The sequence below is a fragment of the Amia ocellicauda genome, chromosome 3 (assembly GCF_036373705.1).
Source record: "Amia ocellicauda isolate fAmiCal2 chromosome 3, fAmiCal2.hap1, whole genome shotgun sequence".
NCBI lineage: Eukaryota > Metazoa > Chordata > Actinopteri > Amiiformes > Amiidae > Amia > Amia ocellicauda.
Window position 1 is genome coordinate 4487908 of NC_089852.1, and position 18847 is coordinate 4506754.

General features: G+C 37.7%; 1 protein-coding gene across 5 annotated transcripts in view; it reads left to right on the top strand.

Moving 5' to 3' along the window:
- Nucleotides 1-8808: 8808 nt before the first annotated feature.
- The window catches only part of raf1b (Raf-1 proto-oncogene, serine/threonine kinase b), a 28066-nt gene continuing 18027 nt past the window's right edge, over nt 8809-18847 (top strand). For 2 of the 5 annotated variants that reach the window (XM_066697810.1, XM_066697811.1), the window contains exon 1: nt 8811-9395. The gene's annotated coding sequence lies outside the window, so the exon portion shown is untranslated. Of the gene's footprint in view, nt 9396-11704; nt 11724-18847 lie in introns of those variants that run through there. The other 3 variants (XM_066697808.1, XM_066697812.1, XM_066697809.1) reach the window with 3 other exon arrangements.

The following is an 18847-nucleotide window of genomic DNA, read 5'->3' on the forward strand; positions in this document are numbered from 1 at the left end:
TTATGATGATTTATTTTGCATTGCTTTGTTTGAGACAAACACGCACCTGCTCTGATTGGTCTGTGGCGCTGTTGCTGGGGTAACCCTGAATAATTACTCTGAAGATGCCCCTGTAGGAATAAAAAGCAATGGGTCCTCGGAGCTTTCCCTTAATCACCTGCCTGTACCTTGTGCCATGCTCAGGGGAAACCTGCACCTCTCATTACTGCTAACCTATGATAACAAAAGCTGTACATAGTTCTCATACACACATTAAAGCTACAGTTGTATACAGATTGTAATTATAGAAATTCTATCAAAATTGCTCTATGTATGAAGTTTGATTTTGAAAGCCTGGTTTACTTAACTATAGCGAATTACATTTTCATCTCCTTTATCAACTTACAAATGATCTGTGCAAATAATAAAGATTTCCTATAACTACCTATAACATTTTTTTTCTCTCCCAACTTGCATCAAAATAGCTGGATTTGTATTTTTACAAATGTATCACAACAGGAATAGAAAGTGAGCCTTCAACATCTTATAAAATCAAGTTGTTTTTTTATTATAACGATGTACTTATGAGTAACTAGAGTTTGACTGCCTGTGAAGTGTTAGTTATACAGCTGTAAGGAACAAGGGTCCGACTCCGATCTTGTCAATCAATGGTTCTTTATTAGGACGTAAAGGCAGCAGGGAACTTTTTTCGTCTCTGCTTTTCCCATCCCTGAATTCTGTGTGAAGTTTAGGGTTATATTCTGAAACCTTACTTTAGTAAATCATAGATATTCTGGTTCTAAAGTAGGCTAGAGGTCAGAAGGCAGCCTAGTTTTCCAGATGCATGTAAGAGACCCCACTCTCAGCTGCTAAACCCCCAGGCATCTGCTGTTATCCATCTCGAGAGCCTGTAATTGGAGGACAGGTTGTAACAGTGAATTCATCTGTGAACTTCAGTTCACATTCACACATAGGCCTACTCACTGACGAAAATCTCAGGCGGGTAAAATCAGAGTAGACATATATGTTTCCATATGCAGAAAATGCGTATTGGTGGAATGAATGGGTGACATGAGAACAGCTATATTATGTCTCAATTAAATGGTTTCAGCAGGCTAAACTGACTTTCAGTTAAATTCATATAATTACAGTGAGTGTCCCTCTGCTGTACATGGAAAAATAATGAATTAGGTGTATTGGTTAAAATCCCAAGACATGTGAATTATTCAGTAATCTGTGGGTGTATCTTAAATAAGTTAGAATAGCAACTATTATGAAACAACACATATACATTTCAGTAAAGGGGGATCAATGTTTTATCTATTATTTATTGAGAAATCCAGAAATAAACCGTGCTTTAAGATCATGTTCACTCACATTAACATTTTTTTAATGAAACAAATACACAATGTCTCATGAATGTGCAGCTGTTTCAGATTGATTTACTATGATTAAAATATAATGTAGACATTTCTGAATTATGTTGCTGTCAATATATTAGTGCTAAATTCACTTAAAAAGCAGTCTCTGTGTAACTATTCTTCTACTCAACACCCCCCCCCCCCCCACACACACACACACACACACAGGATTTTATTATCAGGGTTGTTATTAAACATGGTTGCTATTTTGCTTCTAAAACAGAGTTTGAAGGACTGAGTAAGACTGTTGCCACTCGACCGATCAGGTTATGTAATGCGTCTTTATAGCCACTTGGGGGAGATAAAAATTTGATATACAGTAATGTTCTTCCTGTACAAGTCTTAACATTTCCCCAGATAATCAACAAGCATGAAACAGGATGAAATATATTTTGATATAGTTTCTAACAGCATTAATAAATGTCCCCCATGGGTAGGAACCTAAATGTGATATTAGGTTAGAATTATGATGTTAATGATGATGAATAATATTATTATTAGGCTAACACCTATTTCCTAGCTAACGTGATTAGTTATGATTCATAAAGGCTGACAAAATAACATTCTTTGCATTGATACGGAGCACACCATTTGGAAATGGCCTTATTGCAGGCTGACTAACTGCTAGACTTCCTTTAACAAACAATGGGAAAATAGTTTTATGTCTTACTGTTGAAAAAAGGTGTTTCTCTACATAATATATGTGCACACCAAGAGAGACAAAAAAATGAAATGGATTGTGTTTTGTAGTTGTGGTATTAAAGTTTAATGTGTTTTAAATATTCTTTCTTTTAGTGCTTTAATGGACAAATAATATAAGTAATCTGCAAACACTATTCAAGCTGGTCCAGGGATTCAGGCCAGCTTGGATGAATATAATATACATGCAAAAGACAAGAAAAAAGTATTGATTTACCTTATACAAAAGAGTGATATAGCAATATGTGCAATATGTCTTGATAATCTGACTTTCAGCATCAATATTGTAAAATTGTCTAGGATTTTATGAGAACAAACATCAAAGGAAAAAAGCCTTAAAGAGATAGTATATTTAGTTTATTAGTCTATAGCTAAAGCACTTGTCTATTCAATTAACTTTAAATTGTTCCTGATCAATATTTAAACCATCTTGCTTTTAAATGAAAATGATTTGTTATAATCAGTCAGTTGGAAATTGTGTTGGGCCTAATCCTAGCACTTTAGACAGAAAATAAGGTATAATTAACTTGTATAGGTGAACTGGTACTTCAGACCTTATGCAAACAAGATTACAAAACATGGTACCTTAAAGTCAAGTTTATTTTTCATTAATTGTTTATCATTATCATGCTTTTAGGTTCTCTGTTACACAGTGGATTAATTAGTAAATTATAGTGTTTCAAGGAAATGCAGAAATATGAACTGTGATATTAATTAGCCATGGGAGTGCTTTGCAGTCTCATTACTTTCTGGGTGCATGGTGTATCAATGTAGCTTTTTCAGCATCACAAGAGTTAACCATCTCAGAGCCACTTACAGGCTGTTCCTCCGGAGAGCTCTGATGCTTGTTTATGTATGACTCATTTCACTGATGGAACCATAGGCTCCCCCTTCTGCAGCTCCACTAACCTTCCTAAGTGTCTGCTTGGAGACCAGATCAATAAGTTTGAAACATGCAGCCATCCACAGTTATTAAGGTGGTTTGAATTCAGATGCCTGAAGCATCTGTGCAACACAAAGCCTGTTTGAAAATATGCTAAATACAAACATTCACTGTACTCTGGAAAATTAGATGTATTTTTAGAAGGGGCGTAAACTATAGAGCCAGTTTTGTTGTGCCGTAATGCAAAATCCATGCATGTCATGTTTTTCTAATTGCATAGACACTGCAATATTGGAACGCACTTCATTTATTTGTGTAGCTCATAGGATTAAAGCTAGTTGTATCTGTGTGCTATTAATAATAATGTATTGCACCAAGATTTTTCATTTTAACAACTAAATAAAAAGTGTGTGTGTCTGCGTGTGTGTGTGTGTGTTCCTATCCATGGTTGTGGGGTGTTTGGGTGGTGATTCAAAAAAGGAAAACTGTTGTTTTATTCAGTGACTGATTCTAATAAATTTCTTTGACTGAGATCTGTCCTTTTATGTACCCACTATGTGAAAGCAATATATTTCTACCCCCTTAAGGAAATATGATAATAAAAATTATGCAAGCTTAGGAGAATACCTTAAATATCCTCTCCAAGCCTCTTTCACATCCTCTCTTCATCTTCCAGCAAGTACTATGTGAGCTATTGTTTGCTTCCTAGGATTCAGAGGATGACGTACCATTTGCCAGAACGGATGATTGATTAAGAAGGTAGTTTCTGTCAACAAACAAACAAGCAGACAAATACACAAACACAACTCTGTTTTGAGTTGAACAGTAAGGATATCATGACTTTGGGCAATTAAGTGGTCTTATATATGGGAACATTTTGGAAAAGATGCTGCTTTTCTCACCAGAAATCTGTGCCTTGTAGCAGAATCAGCGCAAGGTATGTGGGGGTGGCGGTCAGTGGTGCTTCCTCAGGTGAACGATGTGAGATTTTCCTGCACTGTGCTATGGTTGCCAGCACCAGGAGAAGAGCTTATTCAGCAATGATGCCTACCTCAGCTATTTCAGGTGAGTGAAGCTGCAAAACCAAAAGCAAGGAGTTATTTAGATTAGAACTAAGCCTTTAGCATGAGTGGCTTTTCATAATGACATACCTGCAACCCACAATGTTCATTTCATCCCTTGGCATGAAAGTAATGAAGTTTCAAACTTGATGTTTTCTTCCTTTTCTACTAAAGTAATTTTATATTGAGCTGCTGGAAGGTATTTGACATAATGCAACTCCAATTGTATGCACATTTTTGGTTATAAACATCAAGACATAAAACAAAAACAATGGCAAGTTTTATAGGCTCGTGAGAAAAATGTAATTGTAAATGATAAAGGGATTCTTTCCCATTAAATATAGAAATGTGAGCATACAAATGATAGTGATATTCATTAGACATGTTTTATTTGTTAATAATTATATGCAAACCTATCTATTTGAAAGTAACATAATGTACATGCTTATTTCCTCATTTATAAATGTACTCATGATTTTGTGTAATCTAACTTGGTTATAACAACAGTCTTTCTAGAAAAACATTAATGACTTTCCAAAGGACTTTTTACTAAGGAGCATTGATGGAAGATGAACGGTCAATCTATTCTGTTATTTATATGCTGAATAACAAATGCAGATAAAAAACATTTGGAGACAGACATGAGAGAGAGCAAAGGAGTCAGAGAGAATAAATGTCCTTGATGTATTTAATGTCTCCACTGCTTTTCAAAATATAATAAGAATATGCAAGTAAATTATCTGTCTGTTTTCATAAGCTGAAGGAGTTTGGTAGGGTACACTGTGCTGTCCGCAAGTGTTCTTCCCCCAATATGATAACTCTGCAAAATTCAGCAGACTGACGTTGATTACATTGGTAATACAATAATATCATTCAAACATGTATTGTAGTAAACCAAGGTAAAACCACAGTTATGTGTAGGAAATTAAGAGAGTGTTTTATGGTATGTAAGATTGTTGTCCGTATAAAACAGAACAGTGTGTAAAAACAATTTATATATATATATATATATATAGTACTTCTAATACAGGTTTGAACTAATTTATGCATCTCAGTCATCTCACAGCATAGGCTCATAATTCAGTTTTAATGCCATGAACTTATCATAAACAACATTACATTTTTAAAAATGTTATGACATGCATTTTATTATTTCAGCCACAGAGTGGCACCCTTTACAGTCTAATCAGGATCCAAGTCTCTGGGTTTGTGTATTCTCTGCACTGCAACACAGCCACTCCGGACTGTGTGAAGTTTTTCTTTCTGGTGAGACCACAATCTGTTAGTTTTAACTGGTACCCACACCCCTCTGCTTTTATTTTGTACCACTGGATTGAAATACACAATTTAAAAAGTGTGCAGTATTAAGATATGTATTATTCAAATGGGAATTGCTTTTGGCTTGAGTTAGAAAAACGTATAAAGGAATGTCAAGAATAGGTGGAGTGAATAACACGAGGAAGTCTGCAGAGCTACACTGAGGTGTGGTCCACAGTGCTGAAGTGACAGTATAGAGAGGAAGCTGCTTCATAACTCTTTCACATGCTTAAATCATCAAAAACACTCACCATAGCTGTATATATAGGGAAGACACTGTTTTCATTTATATAAATAAAAGGTTTAGTAGTTGAAACACCAAAAGTTGCCCAATGGAAATATAATTTGCCTAAGGTATCATTTCCAGATTAAGAAGCTTAATTTAAACATCAGCAGCATGCCTTTCACATAATAGACCATTATGTCCAATCTTCTAATGCACCAGATCACCATTTCCATGAAAGAAAACACCTCAAGGGACAACATTTGGGGGTGAAGTCTAAAATGCTGTAATTAATCCCCCCACAAACTTGAAAAATAATGCATTTCTGTAAAGCATGCTGTAATATAATTTTCTACATAACATTTTCCTCTGTCTTATTGTCATAGAATATGATCTATACCATCAGAGCAAAAGTACAGTACTGAGAATAAAGAATAAATGAGGTGACTGGGCAGCTGAGTTTCAAATTGTGGTGCTTTTTCTATCCACTTTGCTTTCAAACTGCTGATGGGCTGTGGTTTCAGGCCTGTTCATAAGAACAGTATCTGTTTCTTTCATCTCTGAAGCTTTATTGTGGTTGAACTGAAGACCTAACATGACCCACTTTCTGTTAGTCTTTCAGTAAAATAATATCAGTTTCAATTAAAACTGCTGATGAGGAAGCATTTGAGGAATCGTAATCCATTCGATATCTTCAGTTTTTAAGTGACACGAACAACGTATGAACCATAAAGTATAGTGTGGACTTCAGCATAAGTATGTAAATGTCTACAGTGTAGATTCAACATAGAGCTGATCCAAGGATACATCCTTGTTATATTGTTGGTTTCTGATATCACATACCTAAATAATAGATACTTCTTAGGTAAGTGGTTGAGTAATATATTACAAAATGTTCAGCATTTTGTGCTAATGCTATGAGGGCAACCGATCTATTGACAAAGTACAGCAGTGCTCACTCTCTTGGACTCTGTGCAAATACCCTTTTAGGTCAGCATGATCTAGCTGCCCGGGAGCAAGCCAGGTCTTAAAACTGTTGGGAGGACTGTCTGACAGCTCCTCCAATAACTGAAGCTGTTGGGTGCCTTGTTCACACTTGCTTACATCGGTACGGGTGTGTTTGCACTAAGAAATACCCAAGCCTAGCTGGAACCGAACTGTGACACTCCAGCTCTGCAGCTGAAGTGGGCTGTGGGCAGGGTTAATGACAATGACATTATAATGTGTCACTGTACCACAGCAATATTGTTGTTTATGTCCTAAATTGTTGCTGTTGTGTTGTTGTTGTTTAAATGGTTTATATTTATAAACCGTGTTGTGCTGCACTCCAGTAATAGAAAAGTAACAAGGGGAACTCTTGAAATCTACTCACAGACAGGTGACTCCATATGTGTCGTACATATTCTCTTTGCAACATGCAGAATCACAGTTCCATCCCTAACCGGACAGGAGAGATCCTCTTGATATTGGTTTCGTGTTTGAAAAGAATAACACATATATGTAAGACCTAACTTATGGACAGTTTAAGCTAAGCACTATAATTGTGACGATTGCTTCTGCAGAACACATAGCAGGAGTTTGAGAATTGCGTTCAGGTTTGAAAGTGCTCAGGGTGACCATGCCGTATGTTTCCTCAAAATGAGGTGAAGGGGACATATGCTCTAGATTCACAACAGTCCTAATGCCTCACTTAGGGTAGCATACCAGAGCCGAGTGTGCTTGATGTGTTGTTGCTTTTTTTTAAATGGTTTTCAATTCTTAAAAGAAACTTAATTTAATTGATATTCAGAAGCATCCTGTACAACACTTTGGCTGTATTTTCCTTATTTGGCTAATAATTACATGGTCAAGAAATTCTTAATCAAAAACAGGTTCACTAGTCTTGGGGTCTATTTCTACTTTCTGATCAGGAGAACTAGTTCACAGACTTTTAAATCAGAAGCAGTAATGAACAAAGCTGTGTCTTTTGACAGCATGCCTCAATTATATTGATTTTAAGTACCAGACAATGAATTCACACCACTTGCCTATTGTGTAAAGTTTAGTATTATTGTCTTGGAGCACAGAACTTGTTATTACATGGAATTCATGCTCTAAGACTGGGTCTCCAGCACTGGTCCTGCAGAGCAACAGTCATTTGATTGTCATTTCAACAACGCACTCATTCATTAAACCAATGGTTGGCTCAGTCAATACTTGTGTGATAACCCATGATTCCTAAATGCTGTAATTGTAATATTTTCCCAAACAATGTCAGTGTGTGTAAAGGTAAGAAGCAAATCTGAACAATAACAGAAACAACTTTGTATTTCTGGGAAATTCCTAATCTGTTGGGTCTATTATTAAACTTGTTGCCAAATGTCACGATTGCTCAAGCCTTTTCCAATATCTAATAATAGTTTTTTCTGACACAGATGTTTTTCTTTACATTTATATACCATCACATTTTAGAAGAACAGTAAGAGCAATTGCAACAGAGAGCAAGTAACCTGTCCACTGGTATACAATAGATAGGAGTTATTCAATACTGTTGTGTGTTACGACTATTTCTACTATGTTTCACAAAGGCTTCTGTTTATGGAATTTCACATTGTTGCTGGGACACTCATGAGTCCAGCACAATACAAAAAATCCATCTACTAAAATCTACTTCACAGCTTTAATACAGCCACCTCTGTGATTACTGCCCCCCCAATCAAATGAAAATATTTTCCATTCTAGGTATAGTTTTCCTGTTACCAAATTTGAACAAATTCCACATTAACTGGTTCTATTAAATAAATAAGAACTTCACACACCCACTAGGAGGGACTGAATAAACTAGACTGGGTAATCCTATTTAAACCAAATTTAATTTGCGCAGGAATAAAACTGACATTATAATTTGTTGAGTTTAGCCAATCATGTAAAGCTAGAAATATGTTTTTAGGTTAAAAAAATACACTTAGATAAAAAAAATAATCACATTGCAAGATGATAACAAAACTGATTTAAAAATAAGGCTATTTACAATTTAGTGCGGTGCAATGTTATTCTTTACTCATGACATTTGAATATTCACAGTGAGAAATGAAACCCTGTCCTAACTGCCTTGCAAGACGAAGCACTTGCAGTTATTCTTCTGAGCGTGTTGCAACTCTCAGCTATTTGCAACATTGCAAAACTTTTTCAGCTATTTCAGTCCAGTGGTTAATGTCTCAAGCCGAGATCTAATGTAAGATGAACACAAACATTAGAGCCAGGGCCCCCGTGTATCGTGAAGTGCACGGCTGCAATTCCTGCTCGTCCAAACCCGGGATCCAATTTCAGTGCCTGGCGTCAAGCAGGCGCACTGGACTAACAAAGCCCACAACCTTCCCAAAAGCGCCACGAAACATTTCAGTAAAGGTGTCCGAACTGAAAAGACCCATCGACGGACAAATCTGCTGAAATACAAACGGCAGACCTCTGGCACGGTTCCCGCTGAACACGTTAGCGATCATACAGTCCACACCAGTTCGTTTGTGTTGGCTTTTCTCTTTTTTAGCTCAAGTTCCCATGTGACATGTAAGGTGTGTATGTCGTGGTTGCATTTATTTTAATCTACACAAAGCAGCGCCATGGATTAAGTGTAGGCAGCGGCTCAAACGCGTCGAGGGCGGAGATGCGTCCCTGAGAGAGGCGGCGCAGGGTGCGGGGACAGCCGGGCGAGGGGCGCGTCGGGCGGCTACTCTGCGTCTCTGCCTCCCGTCAAGTTGCAGATATGATGACGTCACCGACTCGCCACTTTTTCTCCCAGTTATGGCGGAGCTGAAGTTTTCAAACTTTCCCTGGTAAGTTTTCACTTGCTGTGCTGCTACAGCTGGTTTCATTGACCCTTTGTTGTTTCTCTTTTTTTCTTTCTGTTAAGCTTTGATGCGAGCGTTTATAAGTGTACCGACTAAAACCGTACGTTGTGTAGGTTCAGCATTTTTACAGAAGTGTGGGGTTTTGTTCACAAGTTGCAGGTTTAGTATTGGTGCTGCAGTTTGGGTCGGTCAGGCCCTTGGTGTCGGGGCTAAATCACAAGATCACAATAAATTACAAGATCACGGCCAGGAAAAGCAGCAGCAACAGCAACAACACGCTGGGCTGTCGTTAACACGTCCAGACATATTGTAAAGTACATTTATGCATTAAGCACAAGTGTTTTATTTGATTTTTCTGGAGCAGTTTTTGTCCCATTGTTGGACAGGATTTGCTTTTTTTTTTTTTTTAGTTTTTTTTGAAGCTTCGGTCATTCAGGTTTTAACCAAAGTGAGGATGATTGAAGGTACAGAATTTAAATGTTGTCTGTCCCATAATGCAATTATCACTTTAGTTTACTGAAGTGTGTGAGACTTGTTAGCGTTCATGTTTTATATACAAGTGTTAGTTTTAATACAGATCCTTCATTAAGATCTACACCATTTTCGTGCAAACCTGGCATTATTGTATGTAATAAGCGGAAAGTTAAGTGTTTTTAAAGTGAATTGCAAAAGTAAACCTATTTTCTTTGTATACTACCTTCATTATCAGGGGTCTTTTTCTAATGAAGTGTTGATTGCCATGTTTGATTACAATGCAAATAGCGACAGACATGGTTTTCATATTTTATTGTAGACAGAGCTGTAAAAGACTGTGGCGCTGATGCATATTAATTATTAGAGAGCTGGATTTAGACATGATGCTTTGATAACCCTATGGGGTTCAATATACGGAGAATCTAGTCATTATACGACCATTTAAAGAGACAGTGACACTTTTTCAATGCCTTTGGGCGAAAATCACTTGGCCTCAGATCTACTTTGAATATTGCTTATACTGCATCATTAACCAATTCATCAGAGCTGAAGTGTATAATTGGGGTTTGACGTAAACCTAAACCACGATCCCTTGGGTGTTGTACATGTAAATATCAATTTCATGCGTGAGGGTTCCTCCTGGTAAGAGTGATTACAGGTGTATAAATTCACATAAGCTGCTCTCTGAGAGGTTTTATGCAGAGCATTTATTTGATCTGGAATAGTCTCTAATGTAACATACAGCTAAAATGTTATTGAGCATTGCAGAAACTGTGTTTGGTTAGAAGTGGCATATTGTAAGAAACTATTTGGCCATATTATTTTGGACTGACATTTGATTTGTATCTGGTCTGTTGAACAAAGGGTGGACTGTTCTAAATAAACTTCGATCTGTTCTATGTGTATTCGTTTATTTTCTAGTAGCTGCTGTGTGTTGTCGGTTTGCTTTCGAAAAAACCCACCTCCATTCAAGAACGTCTGGATGTCCTTCTCTTTTGGTGTTCCTGTTTTCCAAAGGGACACCCACACCGAGTGCCTCCTTATCTCACCCATCTCACTCATATAGCCTGTCCTGAGTCGTTTTTTGGTTCTGCGGAGCAGTGCAGCGCGATCTCCACCACCAGACATCTTTTCACCTCCACAGTTGGGTGCTTCTCACGCTTGGTTTTGTTTAAGGCTTTCTTCGCTCTGAACCCCAGTAAGGAATGGCTTTCCTGTGCAGCTTGTATGTAAAATGCTGTCCCCTATTTCACAAGTCATGTGCCAGACCTGTCTAGAGGTCAGGTGTTGGCAGTAAAGTCACACAGGTTGTATGTATTTTAGAGGGCTGTTACTAGTGTAGTAGATGTGTAAATGGTGTAATATCTCAGTGTTTTGGTCTTTTGTGTATTTGGTGATGTATAAAGTTATGACTGCAGACAGTGGGCTATACTTTTAATTTGTTTTATTTTGACTTTGTCGTTTGCAATACATTCTTTGTATTCCAGTTGAGGCACTAGGACGGGCATCGGTTTTGCAGAAGTGTTTTTGAATTAGATTTGTTAGGGCCTACTCCCACTTAATTTCACTTATTTTTGTCATTCTTACTTGCTATTACACAATTATTTTTTAATTGGTGGTGGAACATTTACAGTTTACTGGAAAAATCCTCTGAAAGGTGCACTTTAGCTTCTGATTGCTTTGGCATAATTGTGCGCATGGTTTTTAATCCAAACTTTTTTGCAGCCTGGTACACAAAAGGATGGTGAGATAAGATGTTCTCTACTCCTTTTATTTGAACAACAGTGTGTGAAGTTAACAGGGGAGTCAGATCTACAACACTTTCATACGGACAAAACTGTAAGTAACTGCAAATTACTGGGAGTACTTGCTTGGCCCTGCCATAGAGAAAGCTGTTTATGACAAATTCTTAAGTCAATAGTCAAATCTTTGCACAAAGACAGTAGAAGGGTCCATTCATCTGCTTGTGTCTTCGCAAAGCTCCACTAACAATGTCTGTTAAGAGTTTATGAAAACCAAAAATATAGTTAACTATAGCTTTTGAAAAATGTTAGGAATAAAATGGATATGAATTTGCACCTAGGAACTGCCACGTTGGAAGGGGGATGGGGGGGTGCAGTATTTGTGTAGAGACAAGTCTGAACATGTGTTGAAAGGGCACTAAACAGGCACTATTGATAAGGGCTTTTCGAAACAATAGAGTAACTGTGATCTGTAATTATTGCTTCACAATATAAAAGTAACTATCGTAAACATCACACTTTACTCTGGAGACACCAGGGGAACTCGAGTATCCCTCCCCAGCTCAAAAATATAAAGGACAGCAATGTTACACATTCCTATTTTTAAACCTACTTTTTTAAATATGGCATAATTGAGGGTATTTTTAGAGGAGTGAAATTGAATCCTAAAATAACTTTTCTTTCTTTTGAAATGAGCTGTTTAACTGGTGGCACATGCCTTACATAGTTGGTAATAAGCAGGTATCCCTTACCTAGGATTCTCTGAAGCTGTCACACCTTTTTCTGTTTGTTTACGTACATGTAACGCAAGGGCAAGGAGTTGAACAAAGTGGGATTTGATTACTAGAAAATGTACTGCGTGAGATGTTGTGCTACTATTTGGAATGAAGATTCAACACTACAGTAAGCTGCTGAAATCTGTTCAGCTTTGCATAGGCTAGAGCTTTCTAATTGAGAGGTGATGAATACACATTGTACATTATACATCTCATCAAGGGTCAGTATAAAACACAATTAGAAATGCATTATAGTTCACAGATTTCTAAATTTGAGTACCATGAGTTGTGGTCAAGTAACTAGAGATGTTAAGGGTTTGCCATGATTCACTTATTTATTGGCAGGCACCCTTTTTCAGGGCAATTTACAGTTCACAGTATTACAAAAGTACAGAAATGCAAATCAATACAAAACTCTGGTATGATTTGGTTTTCATTCGATGAATCCCACCCAAGTAACCAAAACATGGATGCCAATGTATGAGCATTTCGCAGTCTCTTACTCTGATCTCATTTGATAATAATACTGTTTTAGTTGTTTTCCGCCCTTGTGGTTTTTGTTTTTATGAATTACATACAAGGCATTTGCCTGTAAACTACACAGTTTAATAGTTTGATTGTTAGCCTTTTACTGATACAAAAAAGCAACCTCTTGCTCAGACATGGGGGAAAAAACCTACAAAACAGAAACAAACAAAAAAAAGAAACTTGTGACTTGCTATCAAAGCATAACATGAGCCAGCGTGTTTAAGGATTTTGTCTGGCTGTCTAGTTATGGTTTGGCACACACTAACTTTCTTAAGTTACCTAGAGATGTCGACCCATGTAGACGTTGTTGTTAAACGGAAAAGCTTGGTGCTCAACCAACACACAATGTGGGTAGCGAAAGGTTCATCTAAACTACTCTACTATATAGCCTACATTTATTATCGTGACTTGTGCTTTGCTTGGGTGGTTTTATTTCCACAGCCAGTTCTTCTTTTCACTTCTTCATCAAACTTAATGTTTTGGTCAGTTGCAAATGTCAACTCTTCAAGCACATCAAATTGCTTGGGGGGGGTTCTTTCCATTTCACCGATGCAAAATAAGCTGCTCCATTTGACAATTAGAAATTAGACTTCACGTCAGCTTGACGAGCATTTGGCCTAGTTGTCATATGCAACACGGCCTAAAATGAATAAACAGGGTCATATTGGTGTTCCTACTTTGCATCCTGTGGAGGAAGCTCTTATTTACAAGTTGAAAATGTTGACTTCAGTTGTGAAGTCGGCAGAATGTGTGCCAGAAAACCTGTGAAATTTATTGTGATCTATACTGTATTTTCCTGCATGTTCAAGCCTTGTTAGATAGTTTTTTTTTTTTTTAAAGAGGACCCTTTTCTCAGATGCCTGAATAATTGAGGCTATAACTTTCCATGGGTGAAATTGTGCCATCTTAGGAACAAAAAACTCTTCAGTAAGTTTGCCTTAACTTGGGGTTTTCTAGTCAAAGTTATAACTGTTACCAGATGGTCTGTCCATTGAAAGCAGACAGAGAAATAATGAAAATTTAGGATTGTTTTTAAAGGGCAATGTTTACTTTTCATTTACTTCAGCCTGATTAAAGCAAACAGGTTGGTCGTATTATGAGGACATTAGTTAAAGTGTTTTATGATCAAAGTGGTTTTATATATTTGTGACATGTGCTTCTAATTGTACCACAATTTTTATACAACAGCTACTCTTAGGAATGTAGTTAGTGTGTAAAAACAAAACCTCCTCAGTGGTAGAAATGTACAAGGTGGACATTGTCTGTAGCATATATTAGACATTAAACTATTTTTACTCACAAAGTTTGGCTATAAAGTTTTTGGTATAGGAGTACTCCTATTGAAAGAAGGTCCTAGCATTGCAGATTAATTCCTTTTGTAATCCAAACCCTTAAACTTTTGTGAAAAATAGTTCTCTATTTAAGAGCATATGTAGAGAGCTAATTTTTCTTTTTTATTACTCTTGTAATAAAATGAGCTGCGGATCCCAAGTTGGAAATTATTTAAGACGTCAAGAATTGCATTACTCATAATTTGAAAGTGCCATTATTTGACAGGACCCAGTACAGCATTACCAACAGCTTGGCATGAAGATGACACTGTAGAGCCGTCCTCATAAATATTTACTTTGCGAGTTAAACCAAGAAGAAAAAAGAAACACTGCCATGTCTGTTTAGACTGTTAAAACCATTAACAACGTGCTGGCTGAATGTTCTCACCCTGTTCTTAACTTTCGTTTAAAGCTGGGGGTTTGGTATTGTGAGCAAGATCATATTAGTACTGTTGGGCCCGATTGAGTGAGAATCTATTACAGAGGTCTTGCTTAATAACTTTTAGAGTAAAACGTGTCGCACTCTTGTGTAACAAGGAGAAACCTATATATTTTATGTAATACGGTTGTATCAAAGCAATGCTGAAGATGTTAATACACTAGGGAAGAAGGAATATACTAATTTCTACTAGTTGGATCAGTCTTTCACACATTACGTCTAATATTACTGTACTTAGTTCACTGCAAAAGTTTTCCTTACAAGCACTGGAAGGGAATAAACCAGTCACAATATCGAAAATGTCATCAACAGAAAGCGTGTGTGTGTAAAACAGTCTAGAACTAAGAACACTGCAGAGCGTTTAAATGGTGGTACTGGGTTACGTAATGTTGTATAAGATTAACAGGTATTGTTCTATTTTTAGGAGCAAACGGCCATTGACCTTTACGAGTGTCAAAGCCATTGTGAATTTAATACTGGCTTTGCCTAATGTGACCCCTCTGAGAGAGCACCTCGTTTCGGTTGTGTTGCAGTTAGAGCCCCGTGGAATGTGGTGGTGGGCTGCACGGTCTCTCTTGGCCCGGTTTGCTGAGAGATTGATCTCCACCCCCAGCTGACCCAAGCTTGAGGCAAGTCTAAAATGAGCTCTGGACTGGCTCCGGGTCCTCGTCCGGGGGGTGAACAAATCTGTGGTTCCAAAAGTGACCACGTGACCCCCCACCCCTTTCAGTGATAGCAAAGGCTTGGCTGTTGATGACAGGGCAACAGTGTCCTCCCACCTAGTCTGTTGTGTGATTGGCTGTGTGTGTGTGACATTTGGTATAACGAGAGAATGCGGTTCTTTCGGCATCATCACATCAGCCAGCTGAAGTCTGGTTGCATCACTTTGAAGAACCAAACAATAGAGCTGTTCTTTTACTGCTGATTTCCCAGGTCCAGTATTCCTCGTGTACAGCGAAGAGATGCTACAGAAGACAAAAAAAGCAGGGAGAGAACCCTGAAGGGTAAAACAAGGACCTGAATGAAGGTGCCCAAAACAAACTGCATATAATGTCGTCTCTGTTTGGTTAAAGTGCATCTATTTCATGGGCATAGAGATATCTACATGTGTATCTGCCTTTGCAAACAGTCCTGTTTTTTTGGCAAATCCTTCCGTTTATTACTTTGTCAAGATGGTCAGTCAGCTTCTCTTTAGGCCCTTATCGATGTACACATTGTGAGCTGATATTGTAGCTTGTTTTGTCTGAGCAAGGTTCAGATACCTTTTCTCTATATACCTTTGCGTACATTGGTGTTTGTAGTAATATATGAGACATGGAAAAACCCTTTCTGACTCTTGTAGTCATTAAAGATCGCACGGCATTATCTGCAAGAGTATTATCACTATCCTGTCAAACTTGCCATGTCATGCGCTCTCAGTCTGGCCTTCCCCAGAAAATTACCCTCGTCTAGTTACTGACTGAGCAATCTCCACTACCTTTTTTTTTCCTGTGTTGTCATCTACTGCAAAATGGCTGCCACAGACACCCCCAGAGGGTGCCGTACTCTTTGGTGAGGCATGATGTGAGCTCCTCCCTGCTTATAAAGAAGTATGAGTTCCTCTGGGATGGAAAAAGAGCCAGTCTATGTACATGCAACGTGCTGTTTTTATTTTTTTCCCTGATGTAATGTTATTTCTATAGTGTGTTACATGGTTGGTAAATGCTCTGGCTGCCAAGGTGATATGACTTCAGTGAGTTCCCAAACCAGCTAGGCCAGTTCCTTCCATTTGAACAAAGCCAGACATTTCTCCTACAGTGCATTACCCTGGATTAATGCTGCATGGACATTAATTAATTATTTTTTTATTTTACTTCTGTTTTATTGGATCAATTCTGTTTTTTTCATGATTTAATGTCATGCCATCTCTTAGCAAATGCTGCTATGGTGTTGTTTGATCTGTTCAGTGGATAAGAATAAAAAAATGACAAAAAAAAGCTTGATTTTACAATCCGCATCTTGCCATCTTAAAAAATAAAAAATGACTTCTAAAGCCCTCTATAGTGGATTGTATGTATTGCCTGTTTGTCTCGCTTTTTGAAGATTGAGAACTTGAGAGTTTTTGTATAAAATGTCTTTACCACAACCTGGCAACTATAGTTGAGCGCCTCACCCGACATGACTGTCATTCTGTGGTTAGATAACATCTGATTTGTTGTATCTCATTCTTTTATCTACAACCTCAGATTCAAATTGGGGAGAAGGAAGGAAAACCGATTTCAGAACAATAGAACAACCAATGAATTAGCCTACTAATAAAGAAAGCAATGAAAATTAAAGACTGTAATCAAACCTCATAACATGTTCTCTGTATTGCCATAGCAAAGTGGATTGTGCATTAAGGCAATCCATTATTTTTGAGATGAGGTGCATAGCTATGTATGGTTTGATCTTATGTCAAGCTTCAGGAACTGCATAAATATATTATGTGCTCAGGCCAGACATTTGTACAGTGTTGAATAGTCTGCTGTAGCCTAGTAACGTGGCCATGTGTGGCACTGGCTTTCTGTTAGGATAGCAGTACAAATCATCTGTTATGTTTGTGTTCTTTATACATATAGGTACTATTGTTCATCAGTTTTGCAAAGATCAAATGAAATACATATTCATATTGCTTCCATTCTTAATTGTTGTTTCATCTGTGCACAACTGATTATTGTCTTAGGAGTGGCTTAATTTGTGATTCAAATTTGCTTTTATTTGTGCACCAGCCATTTTTGAGTTTCTGCTTTGATAATCAGAAACTGTTTGAATGTCATGACAATTTATGGAAGACCTTTTAATTCTGCACGTTCACGAAAAGCAGAAGTCTGATCAGTTCATTGGAAAAAAAAGTGGCTTCATACTTGGTGTAGAGGAGTTTACTGTTGGTAACACCCTGATATATATATAGCTTATATATAAAAAAAAGACAGAAGCATCTTGGCCACGGCATCTTAAAGAATGTGATTGTTACACTGAAAAATAATTATTTCACACAATAGTTACTATTATATCAAAAAGGCTTTTTTATCCACTTTCTTCCCAGAACCTATTGTATTGATTAATTCGCTGTCAGATTCAAGAAGTAGACACTCTTATAAAAGCATGTATATTTAATGCTGCTGAGTGCTTTCTTCTTTGTGAATATTTAAACTGCTAATAACATTCTGTGATACACTGTTGCATTGGAACATAATGGTCAGGCCTCAACTAGACCTCAGATCTATCTAACATTCGTGTTATTTGACTCTGACTTGCTGTGAGTCGCAGCCTCGAGACACCAAAGTCAACTGTGTTTGATAGCATTATGTTTCTCCGGGGTGACTTTCCACACTTTTTGTAGGACTCCCCCAAACACAAACACTGGAAGGGGTGCAAACCCAGCAAATATCCAAGTCGGTTAATTTTCTGAACCCCACAGTTGGGGACAGTCAATTCACGGGGCCTGATATTTCCCTTGGAGAAGAGTTGAGCTAGCTTGGGGTTCAGGGAAGGTTCAGCTCCCAGTTAATAAGCCACAGGACTCTGCAAGGAGGGGGGAAAGATCCTTGGCCTGCTGCCAGAGACCACACTCCCTGGTCCTGAGCGCTCGACACAAAGCATCATCTGTTGGATTCAGGACTCCACTTTGGGTCATTGAAAACAGAGGTTTCTATGAGCATAACCATCAGGCAGAAAACATTTTTGGGCTTTTGTGAGATGAAGGAATGCCTTCATACGTTTTCTTAAAAACCCAAGCCAGAAACAAATTTCCTGCAGTGGGAATGTTGGGAGAAAGTGCGACTTCACTTCACAGCACCACATGTCTGTTTGAATGGCAGTCCTCGGGGGTCTGGATTCACAGTGGCTTATTGGTTGGTAGTTTTTGACACCTAGAATAATATACTTCTTCTTCATACCAGAGTGATGATGGAATAAGTGGATGAGATAATCGATTTCTAGATGGGAACGATTACAAATATTGTCTTTTTCTTTTTACAGGACTGAGATTCTTTATTTCATGGTGGCATTTCCCAAATTCTTACGCACAATGGTGAAATGTCAAGGCACTGGCCCATTGTAAAGACACTGGACTTGATGAATTGCAGGCTGTTGTTTTCCTCTGAATGTTGCCTTTAGATCTGAT